At 45.7% G+C, this 17,185-nt stretch overlaps 1 long non-coding RNA gene across 1 annotated transcript in view; it reads left to right on the plus strand.

Moving 5' to 3' along the window:
• Window positions 1-17,185, plus strand: part of LOC142599265 (uncharacterized) — a 451,049-nt gene that overhangs the window by 188,532 nt on the left and 245,332 nt on the right. The gene's annotated exons all lie outside the window — the stretch shown is intronic.

A 17,185-nucleotide genomic window follows, 5' to 3' on the forward strand; every position in this document is an offset into this window, starting at 1 on the left:
GATCATATTTTTTCCTTAGCTTTAGGTAGCCTGAACATGTATTCCTTTCCTGGCAGCCCATCCTAAAAGTGTTTTCAGCTACACAAAATGAAATAAAGGCTTTGCATCTTATGGAGTTTTTTTACTTATTATTTATTTACTTATTCTATGAATTCGCAATGGGAGGGCCTCCCTCAGCCACACATCAGACTCGTACCCTTTTACGCGACACTGTTTCCTCTCTACTGTATTGTATTTCCAGCAGGCGTCTGGTAAGTTGAAGTCCCCCACGAGAACAAGGGCTAGCAATTGTGAGACTTCTCCCAGCTGCTTACAGAATATTTTGTCTGCCTGTTCATCCTGGTTGGGTGGTCTATAACAGGCTCCCACCATGATATCTGCCCTATTGGCCTTCCCCCTGATTCTTACCCAGAAATACTCAACCCTTTCGTCACCATCATTAAGCTCTAAACAATCAAAACACTCCTTAACATACTGGGCCACCCCACCGCCTCTCCTTTCTTGCCTATCTCTTCTGAAGAGTTTGTAGCCATCCATTGCAGCACTCCAGTTGTGTGAATCATCCCATCATGTTTCCATGATGGCACAGTGGTTTCCAGCTACTCCTGTTTGTTGCCCATGGTGCGTGCATTGGTGTAGATGCACTTCAGTTGGGCTACTGATCCTGCCACCTTTTTTTGGGGAGAAGCTCTAATTCCTATGATGTGACCATTCTCAGGCACTTCCATGGTTTTTAACCCATCAATAACCCACATGGTTTTGCTGTCGCATGGCTCTCCATCTCCTACCTCCACTGAGATGGCAGACCGAAGGACTTCACTAGCACACAGTTCACCAGAGCCGCTCTATCACTCCCTCATTCACTAGACAGGGGAGAAAAAGTACAACAAAAAGCTTATGGGTCGAGATAAGGACAGGGAGAGATCATTCACTAATTATCACCATGAGCAAAACAGACTGAACCGAGAGAGGGAATTCATCTAATTTATTACCAAGCAAAACAGAGTAGAGGAATGAGAAATAAAATCAAATCTTAAAACACCTCCCCCCACCCCTCCCATCTTCCCGGGCTCAACTTCACTCCCGGCTTCAACCTCCTCCCCCCCTCTCAGCGGCACAGGGGGACGGGGAGTGGGGGTTACGGTCAGTTCATCATGTGGTGTTTCTGCTGCTTCTTCATCCTCAGGGGGAGGACTCCTCTCATCGTTCCCCTGCTCCAGCATGGAGTCCCTCTCATGGGAGACAGTCCTTCATGAACTTCTCCAACGTGAGTCTCTCCCATGGGCTACAGTCCTTAATCAACTGCTCCAGCGTGGGTCTCTCCCACAGGGTGCAGACCTTCAGGAGCAGACTGCTCCAGCATGGGTCCCCCACGGGGTCACAAGTCCTGCCAGCAAACCTGCTCTGGCATGGGCTCCTCTCTCCACGGGTCCACAGGTCCTGCCAGGAGCTTGCTCCAGCCTGGGCTTCCCACGGGGCCACAGCCTCCTTCAGGTGCCTCCACCTGCTCCGGCGTGGGGTCCTCCACAGGCTGCAGGTGGAATCGCTACACCCCCTCATCCTTCCTCCATGGGCTGCAGGGGGACAGCCTGCTTCACCATGGTCTTCACCATGGGCTGCAGGGGGATCTCTGCTTCGGCGCCTGGAGCACCTCCTCCCCCTTCTTCTTCACTGACCTTGGTGTCTGCAAAGTTTCTTACAGCTTCTCACTCCTCTCTCTCCGGCTGCAAAAGCTCTCTCTAGCTGTTTTTCTCTTTCTTAAATATGTTATCGCAGAGGCGCTGATTGGCTTGGCCTTGGCCAGTGGGGGGGTCCGTCTTGGAGCTGGCTGGCATTGGCTCTATCAGACACAGGGGAAGCTTCTAGCAGCTTCTCACAGAAGCCACCCCTGTAGACACACACACCCACCCCCACCTCCGCTACCAAAACCTTGCTAAGCAAACCCAACACACATTCGTGTGCCGCCCCCAGGCTTATCTCTAGCAAGCCTGGTTTTATCCCCTTCCCCCTTCAAATATATTTTAAAGCTCTTTTGACGAGCCCTGCTAACTCATGTGCAAAAATCTTTTTCCCCCTTTGAGAAAGGTCTACCCTGTCTGTCGCCAGCAGTCCTGATGTCATGTAGACCGACCCATGATCAAAAAACCTTAAATCCTGCCAGTGACACCAGGCTCAGAGCCAGGTATTTAGCTGCTGGGTCTTCCTGTTTCTCCCCTCATCATTTCCTGCAACTGGAGGGATAGAGAACACTACTTGTGCCTCTGATCCCTTAACCAGTTGTCCTAAGGCCTTAAAGTCTCTCTGGATTGCCCTTGGACTTCTTGCTGCAACTTCATCACTGCCTACCTGAAAAATCAACAATGGATAATAATCTGAGGGCCGTACCAGGGTAGGAAGCTTTCTCTTCACGTCTTTAACTTCATGTCTGTTCCCTTCAGAAGGGAGTCTCTTATGACAATGACTCATCTTTTTTTCTTTATGGAAGCAGTTTTGACACAGGGCATAGACCAACTTAACCTCGGCGACAGCTCCAAGCTAAATGAACCATCGTCCTCATTAGTGTTCGGTTCCACTTGCAGAGCCTCATACCTGTTATGCAAGGGCACCTGGGAGAGTGAGGAAGTCACAGGGCTTAAAAAAAGTCAAGTACTTAAATGTTGGAATTGCCAGAATTTGTATTGCTCATATACCCTTATCTCTCTATCATCTTTTGGTATTGACCCTGGCTTTAATTAACTAATCATGTATTGGTGCACCCCCCCAGGACTCTTGTCTCCTGCTGTGCACAATATATATATATATGTCATGCTCACTGAAAGAGTAAGTATTCTGCATTTTGTTTCTTTATTATTGTTCAGTGTATGCGTCTATGCCATATTTTAAAGTTCTGCTCTGTTTTTTATTTCCTCCTGCACTTTTCTATGGTACTCATCAGTATAGCATCCAAGTGCTTTACAGGTCTTAACAAATTGATCTTCGCAGCTCTTCTGTGCACTGAGGAAGAATTATTATTCTAATTTGCCTGAGACAGAACTGAGACAGAATAAATTAGTAAATATCCACTATTTTGACAGTCAATTTGAAGTGCTTAGAAGCTGATTTTTCAGATTGTTTAGCATTATATATTACAGTATACATTCAGTGCCCAGTTCCTGTTGAATATGTTGCAAATTTAAGTACTTAAGATTTTCAAATCACAAGGGCCTGCAGTTTCAAGAATGAGGAACACACAGGTAGTGACCACTTGTGAAAAGTTCTAAGTGATTTGTCTAGCCTTACACAGGAGATCTGTGGTAGAGAGGGATATAATCTTGTTAATCAGGGAACCACATGATTCCTCTAAATTTTCAGACCATCCTTTCTTTTCATGTTATTTCTATCTCATCTACTACTGCATATCTTCCAACTTCTGCAGAATTAATGCAGGAATTACATAGCCTCTTACTCTGTATGTGATCTCCTGGTTTAAAAAAACACAGAAACAAAAGCAGTGAATTGTGTGTCACCATACAGATACTCACCTGCATTATGCTGAGCCTTTACACAGCTCAGTTCTGTCACTTGAGCTGGGGAGATAGTCACTTTATATTGACTGACAGGAAAGAGGATTTGAGAGAGATTTGCTGATATCCCAGGAACTGTGAGATTTGGGAAATTGTTTTAATCTAATTTCTAAAGAAATTAGCTACTGTGAGCTACTGCCCTTTTTGCAAATTTGACTCTCTGGTGCTTTCCCTCCAAACTATGGTAGATCCAGTTTTGTTGCTCTATTCCCATTATGAGTCCTTGCTTCCTCTAGGTGTTTCTTTTCTCCCTATTCATCATAGTTCTAGTGTTCTTATTTGATTTGTTTTCTCCTCTAGGCTTCCTAATCAAGTCTCAAGCTCCACAGAAAAACTTCATTATAAAGAATGGTTTGCAAAATATCCTTTAGTACAATATTGTCATAGTGTTGATTTTTAAATTATTTCTGTAGGTTCACAAATCCACTTGTGGATCCACAATCCACTTGTGGTGGGTTGGCCCTGGCCAGCAATTAAGGACCGACCAGCTGCTTGCTCACTCCCTTGCCACCAGAGGGTGGGGGAGAGAATGAAAAGTGAGAAAAACCCGTGGGTTAAGATAAAGACAGTTTAATAAATGAAGAGAGGAAAAAAAACCCCAGGCAGTCCCTCACCAGCTCCCACAAGCAGACTGATGACCAGCCAGTCTCCCAGCAACAGCCACCTCGGAAAGACTACCCCACAGTTTTATTGCTGAGCGTGATGTTATATGACATGGAATATTCCTTTGGTCAGTTCAGGTCAGCTGTTCCAGCTGTGTCCCCTTCCATCCTTTTGCCCACTCCTAGCCTACTCGCTTTGCAGGGGGGCGGGGGGGTGGGGGCGCAGGCAGAGTGAGAAATAGAGAAAGCCTGTTTAGCAATAGCTAAAACATTGGTGTGTCATCAACACTATTTTAGGTCACAAATCTAAAACACGGCACCATATGGGCTGCTATGAAGAAATTAACTCCATCCCAGCCAGACCTAGTATGATACTATTGTTTCTATGCTGTTTTAGTTTAAACCTTATTCCTTCCATTGATAAATAAACTACAAAAAAAGGAACATCTTTAAGATTACTAACTGAAAAAATTCTATGTGGCTTTGCCATAAATTTCTTGTGTCACCTTGATAAATCAGATATAAGTTTTCTGTGACTTTCCCATGGACAAAATGGGGATAGCATTATTTCCATTCTTTAGTCCACCATTTTCCTTGTTCATGTCTAACATGGGCATGCTTAACTTTTTTACTCTGTTTAATTTCCCTGATTTTCATGGGGTCAGAGACTGAAGCTGTGTGAGCTTTTTTTGTCCCTTGGCAGTACTTGTGTAATAGGATCCTGATCTCAGTTAAGGCCTTTGAAAACTATTATAATACCAGTAAAAAACACCATATTACCAGTAATAATTATATAGTGCATAAAACATATATGGTGTGTGAAAGAACAGCTATAGCAAAATTGCCTTTCCTTCCTGCACAATACAATATGCAGTGATTCCGCTGCAAATCTGTTTTATAAGTAGATCACGATATAAGTGGATTGTAATAATTTATTGTATTTATTTTAGAAGAACAAAAAAATCTTATATTCATTCTGACTAAAGACATAGACATCATGGAAAAATATGATTCTCGAAGAACATGAATATTAACAGTTTGTTCAAATGAAGCAAGCAGTTTAGGAATAATGTGGAGAAGAAAAAAAGAATGGAAGTTCCCCTGAAACTATGCAAAAAAGACCTTTATTTTTACATGAAAGAAAAGAAATATTTAGTGCACAATAAGTTAACAGTTAGGATAGACATTGTCATGGTTGATCCCCAGCTGGCAGCTAAGCACCACATGGCCACTCGCTCACTCCTCCCCTCCCTGGTGGGATGGGGAGGAGAATCGGAAGAAAAAGGTAAAACTCATAGGTTGGGATAAGGACAGTTTAATAGCAAAGGAAGAGGAAAATAACAGCAGTACTTAGAATATACAAAGTGGGTGATACATAATGCAATTTGCTCATGGGACCAGATGCCCAGCCCATTCCTGAGAAGTGGCCCCTCACCCCCAGACAGCCCCCTTTATATGCTGAGCATGACGTCATATGGTATGGAATACCCCTTTGGTTAGTTTGGGTCACCTGTCCTGGCTGTGTCACCTCCCAGCTTCTTGTGAAAATTAACTCTGTGCCAACTAAAAACCAGGACATTATCCACCCTGTATTCTATACCATCTATGTCATGCCCAGAGCCTACACTTCCCAATTAATCACTACCACTCTTCCTGTCTTTGATATATAAATATATATACACATGCAGATATCATTCCCTTAGTCTATGGGCCATTCCTCTAAAATGTCCATTGACTGCATTTAATCCATGACTTTGAGCTCCATCTGTCGTAACAGTCTTTCAGAGAAGGAGAGATGGTGTGTGTATTGTTGGATTGTTGCATGCTGCATCTGGAGTTCATGGCTGGTGTATGTGGCGTGGTCCATGCTCGCAATCTTCGCATTGAAGATGTTGATTTTTCAAGGAAGTTGCTGGGCACCGCTTGCTGAAGTCAGTTCTAGTTCCATCATCACAGCACTTTGCCCAGTTTCATCAAAGTTCATCCTTCATTAATTTGGGTGATTCTAACTGTAATACCATTGATACAGCATGTAGCAATTGTAACAATGATGACATATGATTGAAGGGTTATTTAGCAATTAACATCATACAGATTAATTTATTAGCTATTCTCACCCAAAATCAAATCCCCTTGAGGGACACATTGGACTGTCTCATCCTTCCGCATAAGCCACCAAGTGCACCCAGGCCCTTGAGCAAGCCTGGAGCCTGGAGAAAAGATCGAGAGGGGATTTTATCAATGCTTATAAACATCTAAAGGGCAAGTGTCAAGAGGATGGGGCCACACTCTTTTCAGCAGTGCCCACCGACAGGACAAGGGGCAACAGGCACAAACCGGAACACAGGAAGTTCCATCTGAATATGAGGGGAAACATATTTATTTAGAGGGTGACAGAGCACTGGAACAGGCTTCCCAGCAAGGTTGTGGAGTTTCCTCCTCTGGAGTTATTCAAAACACACCTGGATGCAATCCTGTGCAACCTGCTCTAGGTGAACCTCCTTTAGCAGGGGGTTCAACTAGATGATCTCCAGAGGTCCCTTCCAACCCCTACCATTCTGTGATTCTGTGTGGAAAACAATCCTACAGATGGGGTTGCCTTTGCCTGAGATGGGAGTAACCCAGACTGTCTTCCTTAACATATTCTTCACGTGCACTACGGGGACTTTATCCCCTTCTACAGGGGGTGGAAGTTTTGATTGGGTAGGACCAGCTCAATTGGTAGATCCCCTAGTGTTGACTAACCAGGTGGCCTTTGATAAATGTGTATCCCAATGTTTGAAGGTCCCACAACCCATTGCTCTCAGTGTAGTCTTTAGCAGTCCATTGTATCGTTCGAGCCCATCTATATGTCGCACCTCTTACTTGATGACCTGAGGTGTCATGGGCCCATCGAGCTATAAATAATTTACCCTTACGCTGCCAGTCCAAATCCACCTGAGCCACTTCAATCTTAGCAGCCTGATCCACCTGCTGGTTGTTCTGATATTCCTCAGCAGTGGCCTGACTCTTGGGTATGTGGGCATCTACGTGACGTACTTTCACAACCAGCTTCTCTAGCCGAGCAGCAATACCTTGCCACAATGGGGCAACCCAGATTGGTTTCCCTCTGTGCTGCCAGTTGCTCCACTTCCATTGCTGTAACCACCCCCACAGGGCATTGGCCACCATCCATGAGTCAGTGTAGAGGTACAGCATTGGCCACTTTTCTCGTTCTGGAATGTCTAAATCTTGATGGATGGCTTTCACCTCTGAAACTGGCTCGATTCATCTTCTCCTTCAGCAGCTTCTGCAACTCACTGTGTAGGACTCCATACAGCAGCCTTCCACCTTCGATGCTTTCCCACAATTCGACAGGACCCATCAGTGAACAGGGCGTATAGCTTCTCATCTTCCAGTAGTTTATTATACGGTGGGGCCTCTTCAGCATGCGTCACCTCCTCCTCTGGTGACATTCTGAAATCTTTGCCTTCTGGCCAGTCTGTGATCACTTCCAGAATTCCTGGGGTTTCCTATTCGAGTCCATTGTGTGATCAGTGCAACCCACTTACTCCATGTAGCATCAGTTGCATGATGTGTAGAGGGGATCCTCTCTTTGAACATCCAGCCCAGCACTGGCAGTCGGGGTGCCAGGAGGAGCTGTGCTTCAGTACCAATCCCTTCCGAACCAGCTCAAACCCCTTCTGATGATGCCCATCTTTCCATTTTATTCCTAAAAATTGGATCTCCTGCGCAGGTCCCTTGACCTTACTTTCTTTTATGGCGAAAGCAGCTTTCAGAAGGATTTGGACTTTTTTCTTCCCTTTCTCAAAAAGTTTTGCTGTGTTACCCCATATGATGATGTCGTCAATGTATTGCAGGTGCTCTGGGGCTTCACCCTTTTCCAGGGCAGCCTGGATCAGTCCATGGCAAATGGTGGTGCTGTGTTTCCACCCCTGGGGTAGTCAATTCCAGATGTACTGGATGCCCCTCCAGCTGAAAGCAAACTGTGGCCTGCACTCTGCTGCCAATGGGATTGAGAAAAACACATTCATGTTATCAGTTGTGGCATACCACTTGATTGCCTCTTACTCCAATTCTTATTGAAGTTCTAGCATGTCCGGCATGGCAGCTCTCAGCAGGGTTGTGACTTCATTCAGGCCATGATTATCTTCTGTCAGTCTCCACTCTCCATTAGACTTTCGCACTGAACATATACAACTGTTAAAGTGTGAGCAAATGCTGCTGATCAGTCCCTGCGTATTGGGTCTGGCTGAGATGGAGTTAATTCTCCCCACAGCAGCCCTCATGGTGCTGTGCTGTGTATTGGTAGCTAGCAAGGTGTTGATAACACACCAGTGTTTGGGCTACTACTGAGCAGTGCCAGCACACATCAAGGCTGTCTCTCCAACATTTCTTTTTCCCCAGCAGCAGGCTGGGGGTGGGCAAGATCTTGGGAGGGGACACAGCTAGGACAGCTGACCCAAACTGACCAAAGGCATATTCCATACCATATGACATCATGCTCAGCAGTAAGAAACTGAGAATAGGGGGAGGAACAGGGCGGGGGCATTCGTTGTTTTTTTTTACAATGTTTGTCTTCCGGAGTAAGGGGCGCGGATACTGAAGCCCTACTTCCCAGGAAGTGGCCGGACATCACCTGCTGATGGGAAGTAGAGAATAATCTTTGCTTTTTGCTTTGCTTCCGTGTGCGGCTTTTTGCTTTAGCTACATTAAACTGCCTTTATCTCGACCCACGAGTTTGGGGTTGTTTTTTTCCATCTTCCTTTCTCCCCTCCCTGCCTTGCTGAGGAGGCGAGTGATAGAGCGGCTCTGGTGGGCACCTGGCCCCCAGCCAGGGTCAACCCATCACACCCTGCCTCTCCAGTTGACTAATCAGCTTACGAATGGGAATCAGGGAGTCTCAGTTGGTGAGATATTGATGCCAGTGCACAGTTGTGGTCGCGATTGGCACCTGTATTTCTTCAACCCTGAGCAAACCCACAACAGAAGGGTCCTCTGAGAGTCCGGGCAAAGTAGACAGCTGTTCATTTTCCTCCATCTCCAAGGCAGCTATTCCAAAAGCCCACCAGTACCCTTTTGGGTCCTTGAAATACCCTCTCCGGAGGTAGTCTATGCCAAAGATGCACGGGGCCTCTGGGCCCGTCAAAATGGGGTGCTTTTGCCACTCATTCCCAGTTAGACTCACTTCAGCCTCCAGCAGAGTTAACTGTTGGGATCCCCCTGTCACACCAGAAATACAGATGGGTTCTGCCCCTTCATAGTTCGATGGCATTAGTGTACACTGTGCATTGGTGTCCACTAAAGCCTTATACTCTTGTGGATCTGATGTGCCAGGCCACCAGATCCACACAGTCCAATACACCTGGTTGTCCCTTTCCTCCACCTGGCTGGAGACAGGGCTCCTCTAATCCTGCTCATTGTATTGTTTACTCACTCCTTGCAAAAATGACTTAGAAGTCCCTTTAAGAGGATCATACAAACGATTAGGCCTTCCATTCAGTCTAGGAAACTGCCTGCTGGAAACTGGAGCGGCATTTTTCATGGAGGAATCCCCTTTTGTGATTGTTTTTCCTTGCAACTCATGTACCCATGCTTCTAGGGCTGACGTAGGTTTTCCATCCCTCTTCCACATATCCTGTCCATACAAGTGAGGAACAGAACATATTCTCGTCGAGTTACAGGACTTCCACAGCTAAGACAAGGGAGGAAGATAGAATTTCTTCATGTCGCCAGAGTCGGCAAACCACTTCATCCACTGTTGGTGCTTCTTTGCCTTTCCAGTCCATTACTGCCAATGAGTTGGCATACAACCATGGTTCGCTCTGTAAAAACTTCCGCCACGTGGGTCGTGTGCATTGTACTTCATCGGGATCTGTGGGTAACTGTGTGTTGTCTGAGTTTTAGTAAACCATCTCCCGCACAGCTAATTCCCTCAGGTACTAGATAACTCTCTCCATGCTGGGCCATGTGCCTGAAGGAAATACATCATCTTCTTTGAAGGGATACCTTTCCCTCACGCATGAGAGAAGTTGCCACCAGAGACTGAGGGCTTGGGTCTTTTTTCCAATTGCTTTGTCAATGCCCCCTTCCCTAGAGAGGGATGCCAGCTGCTTGGCCTCCCTGCCCTCCAGTTCCAGGCTACTGGCCCCGTTATCCCAGCATCGGAGCAGCCAGGTAATGATGTGCTCCCCTGGAAGGCGGCTGAAATCTTTCCGCATATCTCACAGCTCACTCAGGGACAGGGATCGGGTGATCACTTCTGGTTCTGGCTCTTCTTCCTGTTCTCATGATGGTCCTGGTTCATCATTATCCCTCACTAAGAAAACTGATTTCTTTGTGTATTTCTTCTTGTGTATAGGGGCAACTGATACCAGCATAGGTTGATTTTTTGGTTCAGCTGCAGTGCCTGTCACTGGAGTTTGCGTAGTTTCAGTGCCTGTCACCGGGATTTGAGTAGCCAGTGTCCTTCACTGGCATTTGAGTAGCCACAGTACCTGTCGCTAGGGTTGCAGTAGCCACAGTGCCTGACGCTCTGTTTTACCTTTCTTCCCCCAAGGGTACTGTCTGATATCGAGCAGTGTTTGCAGATACTAGGGGTCCATCACAGTGCTGTAATTTGTGCTTCTTTGAAATAGCCACAGCATTTTCCTTTCAAATATTTTATCACTTCATCAGGGTCCTGTAGTTGTTCAGGAATTAATTTCCAAACCATTGGGGGTGATAAGTTTTCTAGATACCTGCTGATATTCTCCCACATGCCATGACTACCCAGCCTTGGGGCAGATCTTTGGGAGGTATTCTTAAAACAATTTTTTGTAACCCTGAACAGGACTTGAAGCACATTCAGGAGAGAAGCATGCTGGCTTTAACATCTGAAGAGTATAGAAAATTCTCAAAAGCTATTGTAAACTGGCCTGAAGGAAAAATGGGAGGTGAAAGAGTGGGAGAAAGTATCCCCCCTGTCTTCTCCATAGATTGGATGTGATTATTAATCAGTTCTCAGAGATATCATCCGAGGTATGGGCATGACAGCAATGCCACATACAAATTGCAGCTTAACCTCATGACCAGTGATGTTATCATATCATAAGTCGATATTACACAGTACAGCAAAATGAGAATCCTGACCCCTCTCCCAGAGGTGATGAACAGCACCACAGGTAATACATACAACAAGTAAGGATTTACACAGCCATGTGAACAAACAAAACACCATTGTGACCAGCAGCTATTTAACTAATATAATAAATGCATATAACAACTTTGTGTTAACATGCTCTGGTCAGATCTGTCATTATCTCAACCTTTCGAGCTCCGCGTTGGGCGTCAAAAAGGACTGTTGTGGTTTAGCCCCATCTGGTAGCTAAGCACCAGGCAGCCGCTCATTCACCCTTCCTCCCCCAGTGGAATGGGGAGGAAACTCGGAAGAAAAAGGTAAAACTAGTGGTTTGGATAAGAACAGTTTAATAGGACAGAAAAAGAAGAGGAAAATAACTACAACAATAGTAATAACAAAATATAGAAATTGAGTTATATACAATGCAATTTGCTCACTGCCAACCCAATGGTCAACCCGTCCCTAGCAGCAGCCCCTCCTCCCCGGCCAGGCCATTTTATATACTGAGCATGACATCATATGCTATTAAATACCCTTTTGTCTAGTTTGAGTCAGCTGTCCTGGCTGTGTCCCATCCCAGATTCTTGTGAAAACTAACTCTATCCCAGCCAAAAAACAGGACAGAAAGGTATACATATGTTGTCACTGTCTTGTAGATATTATTGATATTTATTACAGACATATATTATTATTGATATTTTTAATAGAACTCATAGAGAAAACTCATTGTTATCATTGTAGTACTAGTGTGTTTGTCCTTGTTTCAGCTGAGATATAGAGTTAATTTTCTTCACGGTACCTAGTAAAGGGCTATGTTTTGGATTTGTGCTGAAAACAGTGTTGATAATATAGAGATGTTTTTGTTAATGTTGAGCAGTGCTTACACAAAGTCAAGGCCTTTTCTGCTTCTCACACCACCCCACCAGTGAGTAGGCTGGGGGTGCACAAGAAGTTGGGAGGGGACACAGACAGGACAGGTGACCCAAACTGACCAAAGGGATATTCCATACCATATGACGTCATGCTCAGCATATAAAGGGGCTTGGGGAAGAGGAAGGGGGTGTGGTGGTGTTCGGAGTGATGGCGTTTGTCTTCCCAAGTAACCGTTACACGTGACAGAGCCCTGCTTTCCTGGAGATGGCTGAACCCCTGCCTGCCCATGGGAAGTGGTGAATGAATTCCTTGTTTTGCTTTGCTTGTGCACGTGACTTTTGCTTTACTTATTAAACTGCCTTTATCTCAACCCATGATTTTTCTCACTTTCACTCTTCTGATTCTCTCCCCCATCCTGGTGGAGGGGGAGTGAGTGAGTGAGCGGCTGCGTGGTGCTTAGCTGCCAGCTGGGATAAAGCATGACACTATTTTACTTTTATAAAATGAATGATTTTGGGTTACAGTGGACATAACAGCAACAGAAGCAACATGGGAAAACACTCAGGCTGCAGCAATTCTTATTGTCTATGGCTGTGCAGATGTAGTTTACCTTCCAACATAATGAGTTAAACTCAATAATCATATTACTGTAATGAAGCAGGATGCATGAATTCTCCAAAACAAAAAAAGAGTCAAAATTAAATTAAATACATTTTGAGACAACAAAATAGCCTTTATGCAGAATCTGGGATTTCTGCATAGATTTTTGGTATTAAATATGTAAGTGAATAAACATTACATGATTTGTAGCTATTCTACCATGAAGGATATTGTGGTGGGTTGATCTTGGCTGGACGCCAGGTGCCAGTGCTGTATCACTCCCCTTCTCAGCAGGACAGAGGGGGAGAAAATAAGATGGAAAAGAACCTCATGGGTCAAGATAAAGGCAGTTTAATAAAGCAAAAGCATAGGTTGCACACAGAAGCAAAGGAAAACAAAAGACTTATTCTCTACTTCCCATCAGCAGGTGACGTCTGGCCACTTGCCGGGAAGCAGGGCTTCAGTATGCATAGCAGTTGCTCCAGAAGACAGATGTCTTAAGTAGTGAATGCCCTCCCTTCCTCCTCCTTTCTCTTAGCTTTTATTTCTGAGCAGATGCCATATGGTATGGAATATCCCTTTGGTCAGTTTGGGTCAGCTGCCCTGGCTGTGTCCCCTCCCAAGATCTTGTCCAACCCCGGTCTACTGGTGAGAGGGAGAAATGTTGGAGAGACAGCCTTGATGCTGTGTGACCACTGCTCAGCAGTAGCCCAAACACTGGTGTGTTATCAACACCTTGCTATCTACCAATACACAGCACAGCACTATGAGGGCTACTATGGGGAGAATTAACTTCTGACTGTTGAGTTTATATACTTTCTCTTTCATCCCTGAAAGCAAATATCTCAACATTTAAGTAACTGGCCTTTAAAGAAGAAATTAAATTGAAAATTCTGATTACTTTTATATAGCTTATATTTATTTCATACTCCGTTGTCATTGTACTCCTGAAAGTCTTTGCTTATGCTGACTACACACATTTTTCTTGCATATTTCTTGGAACAGAGACTAATACATGGTATTAGAATCATAGAATGGTTTGAGTTGGAAGGGACCTTAAAGATTATATAGTTCCAACCCCTGCTGCCATGGACACGGACACCCTCCACTAGACCAGGTTGCCCAAAGCCCCATTCAACATGGCCTTGAACACTTCCAGGGAGGGGAAATCCACAACCTCTCTGGGCAACATGTTCCAGTGTCTCATCTCCCTCACAGTAAAGAATTTCTTCCTTATATCTAATCTATCTTTTTTCAGTTTAAAACGATTACCCCTTGTCACAGAATCACAGAATGGTAGGTGTTAGAAGAGACCTCTAGAGTTCATCTAGTCCAACCACCCTTCTAGAGCAGGATCACTTAAAGCATGTTGCACAGGATTGTATCCAGTCAGGTTTTGAATATCTCCAGAGGAGATGCCACAACCTTGCTGGGAAACCTATTCCAGTGCTTGGTCACCCTCAGAGTAAAGAAGTTTTTCCTCATATTCAGATGGAACTTCCTGTGTTCCAGTTTGTGCCCATTGCCCCTTGTCCTGTCACTGGGCACCACTGAGAAGAGTCTAGCCCCTTCCTCTAGACATCCACCCTTTAGATATTGATAAGCATTGAGAAGACCCCCTCTCAGTCTTCTCTTCTCCAGGCTAAACAGACCCAGGTCTCTCAGCCTTTCCTCATAGGAGAGATGCTCCAGTCCCCTAATCATCTTTGTAGCCCTCTGCTGGACTCTCTCCAGTAGTTCCCTGTCTTTCTTGAACTGGGGTGCCCAGAGCTGGACACAATATTCCAGATGTGGTCTCACTAGGGCAGAGTAGAGGGGGAGGATAACCTCCCTTGACCTGCCGGCCACACTCTTCTTAATGCACCCCAGGCTACCATTGGCCTTCTTGGCCACGAAGGCACACTGCTGGCTCATGGAGAGCTTGTTGTCCACCAGGACTCCCAGGTCCTTCTCTGCAGTGCTGCTTCCCAGCAGGTCAACCCCTAACCTGTACTGGTGTCTGGGGTTGTCCTTCCCTAGGTGCAGGACCCTACACTTGCCCTTATTGAATTTCATATGGTTCCTCTTTGCCCAACTCTCTAGCCTGTCCAGGTCTCGCTGAATGGCAGCACAGCCTTCCGGTGTATCAGCTACTCCTCCCAGTTTAGTATCATCAGCAAAGTTGCTGAGGGTACACTCTGTCCCCTCGTCCAGGTCATTGATGAATATGTTGAAGACTGGACCAAGCACCTACCCTTGGGGCACACCACTAGCTACAGGCCTCCAACTAGACTCTGTGCCGCTTATCACAACCCTCTGGGCTCTGCCATTCAGCCAGTTCTCAATCCACCTCACTGTCCACTCATCTAACCCACACTTCCTAAGCTTGCCTATGAGGATGTTACGGGAGACAGTATCAAAAGCCTTGCTGAAGTCAAGGTGGACAACATCCACTGCTCTCCCCTTGCCCACCCAGCCAGTCATGCCATCATAGAAGGCTATCAGATTGGTCAGGCATGACCTCCCCTTGGTGAATCCATGTTGACCACTCCCAATAACCTTCTTCTCCTCCACATGCTTATTGATAACCCCCAGAATGAGCTGTCCCATCACCTTTCCAGGGATGGAGGTGAGGCTGACTGGCCTGTAGTTCCCTGGGCCCTCCTTCTTGCCCTTTTTGAAGACCGGAGTGACATTGGCTTTCCTCCAGTCCTCAGGCACCTCTCCTGTTCTCCATGACCTTTCAAAGATGATAGAGAGCAGTTTAGCAATATCTGCCACTTCCTTGAGTACTCGTGGGTCTTCCTTTCTCAAGACTTTCTTTCCTACCTCCAGGGTCTGGGATTCCTGAGGGCCGACCTTAGTAGTAAAGACTGAAGCAAAGGCAGCACCGAGTAACTCCGCCTTCTCTGTATCCTCCATCACCAGGGCACCAACCTCATTCAGCAGCAGGCCCACATTTTCCCTAGTCTTCCTTTTGCTGTTGATGTACTTGAAGAAGCCCTTCTTGTTGTCCTTGACATCCCTTGCCAGATTTAATGCCAAGTGGGCCTTAGCCTTCCTTGTTGCATCCCTACATTCTCTGACTACATCCCTATATTCCTCCCAAGTGGCCACTCCCTTTTTCCACATTCTGTAAACTTCCTTCCTCCCTTCGAGTTTCTCCAGCAGCTCCTTGCTCATCCATGCAGGTGTCCTGCCTCCTTTGCTTGATTTCTTGCTCTTAGGGATGCACCAATCTTGAGCTCGGAGGAAGTGGTGCTTGAATATTGACCAGATCTCTTGGGCCCCCCTACCTTCTAGTGCCCTAACCCATGGGATTCTCCCAAGCAGGTCTTTGAAAAGGCCAAAGTTAGCTCTCCTTTAGGCCAGGGCTGTAATCCTACTCATTGTCCTGCTCCTTCCATGCAGGATCCTGAATTCCACCATCTCATGGTCCCTGCAGCCAAGGCTACCCCCAACCTTCACATCCCCAACCAGTCCTTCTTTGTTTGTTAGTACAAGGTCCAGCAGCACCCCTCTCCTTGTGGGCTCCTCCACCACCTGTGTCAAAAAGTTATCATCAGTGTTCTGCAGGAACCTCCTGGACTCTGTGTGCCTGGCCATGTCGCCTTTCCAGCAAATGTCAGGGTGGTTCAAGTCCCCCATGAGGACCAGGGCCTGTGATTGTGAGGCTACTCCCAGCTGTCTGTAGAAGGCCTCATTGACTTCCTCATCCTGATCAGGTGGCCTGTAGTAAACACCCACAACAGTGTCACCCATATTAGCCTGGCCCTTAATCCTTACCCATAAGGTCTCGACTCTTTCTTCATCCACCCCTAGATGGAGCTTGATACATTCCAGTTGCTCTCTCACATAAAGAGAAACTTCATCATCTCACCTCGCTGGCCTGTCTTTCCTAAAAAGTACATAACCATCCATGACAGCATTCCAGTCATGCAAGCTATCCCACCATGTCTCTGCAATTGCAATGAGATCATGGCTATGCGACCACACACAGACCTCTAGTTCTTCCTGTTTATTCCCCATGCTGCATGCATTGATGTACGGGCATTTCAGAGAGGTAATTGATCATGCAGTTTTCCCTGGTGTTTTTTTTCTTCCTCTCTCTGTGTTGTCTTTTTTCCTTTTTTTTTTTTTTTAGTTGTTAAACTTTCTTTATCTTAACCCACAAGTTTTCTCACTTTTACCCTTTCAATTTCCCCCCCCATCCCACTGCATCGTGAGTGAGTAAGCAGCTGTGTGGTGCTTTAGCTACCTACTGGGTTGAAACCATGATGCACATTTTGGTCAGTGGTATGCAAAATTTCTGGGATAATTAATCTGGTCATAAATGAGAACCGTTTTTTATAATTTTTAAAAAAGTTTTCATGGAAGTCTCTAAAGCTATCTAAAAGCAGATTGCCAGTGTCCCAAGAAACTTGAAGTCTCTAGATTCTTCAAGGATT

The sequence above is a fragment of the Balearica regulorum genome, chromosome W (genome assembly GCF_011004875.1).
Source record: "Balearica regulorum gibbericeps isolate bBalReg1 chromosome W, bBalReg1.pri, whole genome shotgun sequence".
NCBI classification, from domain to species: Eukaryota; Metazoa; Chordata; class Aves; order Gruiformes; family Gruidae; genus Balearica; species Balearica regulorum.